Raw genomic sequence first — 2,645 nt, 5'->3', positions numbered from 1 at the left:
GGCGGATTCGGTAGCAGCCAGGGCTGGAGGGAGCCGTCGCCTCGAAAATGTATCCTTGAGACGTGAGGGGGAGCGGAGACGGGGAGGCCGTGCTGCTGGGGTGGGCCTGGGTGTGTCGGTGCTGCGTTATGGCCGAAAGCTCTAGGAAGAGCCGTTTTCCTTCCCTCTCTGGCACTAGGCCTCCCGTAGCGGTAACGGGGAGGGAGGCTCCCCTTCCAGTCCCAGGGGTTGGCTGGGGCAGTGGGCCCAGCTTCTCAAGGGGAGGCTGCTGGGAAGTCTAGGATTACTCCGTGACCTGGCTTACAACCTGTCCGCTCAGCCCCGTCTAGGGGAAAAAGTGTAGCCTGAAACAAAGTCTTAGTCGACTGTGTCCCAGGTGGCTGCTCTTCTAGCCCGAAGTCAGAATATTGTGAAGTGGGGTCAGTCTTTGGTGCGGCAGTTTTAATATATATGATTAAAGTCCACGGTTGTAAAGTTAAGCCCCTAAGCTTGTTAATTTCCCTTGTTGGGCAATGAAGTATCCACTGTTCTTTTCCACTGTTTCATTTTCGCTTCCAGCCCTTCAGAGGCTGTTGCACATAGCTAAAGCTAACTTCAGAGCTAAACCACTGGGACTGCATGCACAGACTATGGCTTATATGGGGGTTTGGGTAACGTAGGAAAACTCTGTTTCTCTGTAAAGCTGTACTCGGTGCTTATTGCAGGATGTTCACCACTGTTTGATCTTAGAGTTGCTTGGGTGACTTTTAATAGAGTTCTAATATTTCCTCCTTTAAGGAGTAGGAACTGCAAAAGTGATGGAAAAAGCTCCTCTTGTTTTCCAGCTCTGCGATAGAATAAAATACAAGGAACTAATGTCATGTGTAACTTGGGGGCAGCCTGCTACTAAAACTAAATGTAGTTGCATTGTTGCCTAACTGAAAACGTAGACAAGTGTAAAAAGCAGGATGAGAGACTAGTGGTTCAAACCTATTCTACAGAGCCTTACAGTATTTTATTGTCCTCTGTATGACTAATTAAAGGATCCCAAGATCCTTCTGATTCAAGAACAGGAGTTTTTTCCTGTGTGTGCTAATTCTTAAGACTTTGAAAGCTACTCTTTGGATCTTTTTATTATTTTAGATACAAGATGATTTATCAGTGTAATTTTTTTTTTTTGAACGTGGTTGGAATATGTAAACTAGTGATAAAGAGGTGCTTTTATTTAATTTCATCTGGTAAAGTTACAGCATTACTGCAGTCTTTCTAAGAACTTGTTTAAGGATCTTATTTCAAGGGGCAGCAAGTGGAGATGTGATTTGCCCAGGGTTGCATACTAAGACTGTTCTAGTGCTGAAAATAGACTTTCAAGGCTAGTAATTTGCTGTGTTGCTCTGGGTACCAGAAAATGGTTACTTTGTGTGTAATAAGTAATCTGCAGGGCAAACAGATTGATCATCTGGCTTGTTAATACTGTAATAGAGTCTTCTCCCTTGTAATTAAAGGAACATTTAGAAAACAGTAATTCTATTTTCAAACCAAAAGCAGAAAGTGAAAGCCTTTTTTTTTTTTTTTTCTCCCAATACTTAAAATGCAGTTTTATGTGTAAATATGATAAAGTTTTAACACTATTGCTCTTTAATAAGTGACATACAGTTTATGGATTATATAGTAAAGAAAGGCCCATGATTGTTTCTCAGTGTGAGTTCTTTTCTGTATTTTTCATATCCTTGACCCCTAAAGGAGTTGATATTACAGTATTCCTAATATTAAGGTACTTCCATGTTGCTAATATTAATAGACTAGGGGCGTAGTTCTTGGGCATGTGACTTCAGAAGAGACCTTCACATCAACTGGTACAGGGAGGCTTGTGGGCTAGAGTAGTGTTTGGAATTCCCCTAAGAGAGTGAACTGTTTAAGTGTCTGCTAAAAGAGAGGTGGCTTTTTTTCTTTATGCTTGGAACTAGTACTATGCACAGTGCTTTGTAGGAGTATATGTAGAAATGAGAGTAAATTACACAGTGGAACACAGAGTTCTTGTTGCTCTTCCTTGGGTCTTAACTTCTAATAGGCTTTTTTCTTTTAATTCCTAGCAACTTTACTATGAAGCTGTTGGATAGCCGTTCTGCAGAAATTCTTGCATAGAGAATTGTGGAATTCTGAATCTAACATGGGACAAAAATGTGATTTTTTTTTTTTTTTTTTTTTTTTTTTCCGCCTGTTTCCATTGACTTCTGAACTCCTTACAGTGTACATTTTTCTTCACTTCTAACCCCCTGGTTCTTTCAGTAGGTCTCCATTTTTTTTTTGGTTGTAGGATGAAATCTGGAGCTGATTGAGGAGTACCTTGTATTAATGTATGTGTGCCTGTCTGCCTTTCATAGCACTCTATGGAGTCTTGTATTCTGTGTAAAGAACCACATATAAAAAAAAACCTACACAGGTGAAACATGGGATTTCTGATTAATACCATTGTGGGAGTGCTAGCAATTGTATTCTCCTCAGGACAAAAAAAAATCTCCAAGCTTTGTCTTGTTACCCAACTCTAGATTACTGTAGAAGCTATTGAATCATTTCAATATCAAATAACAGACATATTTTTATTAATCGTTAAATCACTTAATAGCTTCAGACTTCCCTGTGACTCTCAACATCACTAATGTTTG

General features: G+C 40.2%; 1 protein-coding gene across 1 annotated transcript in view; it reads left to right on the top strand.

Annotated features, from left to right (window-relative positions):
- Positions 1-10: 10 nt before the first annotated feature.
- The window catches only part of ZFC3H1 (zinc finger, C3H1-type containing), a 42,652-nt gene continuing 40,017 nt past the window's right edge, over positions 11-2,645 (top strand). The window contains exon 1 of the mRNA XM_008945599.1: positions 11-49. The gene's annotated coding sequence lies outside the window, so the exon portion shown is untranslated. The remainder of the gene's footprint in view (positions 50-2,645) is intronic.

The sequence above is a fragment of the Merops nubicus genome, unplaced genomic scaffold, assembly GCF_000691845.1.
Source record: "Merops nubicus isolate BGI_N331 unplaced genomic scaffold, ASM69184v1 scaffold10858, whole genome shotgun sequence".
Lineage (NCBI taxonomy): Eukaryota > Metazoa > Chordata > Aves > Coraciiformes > Meropidae > Merops > Merops nubicus.
The sequence above is the reverse complement of the archived record's forward strand: the minus strand, read 5'-3'. Positions and strand labels throughout refer to the sequence as shown.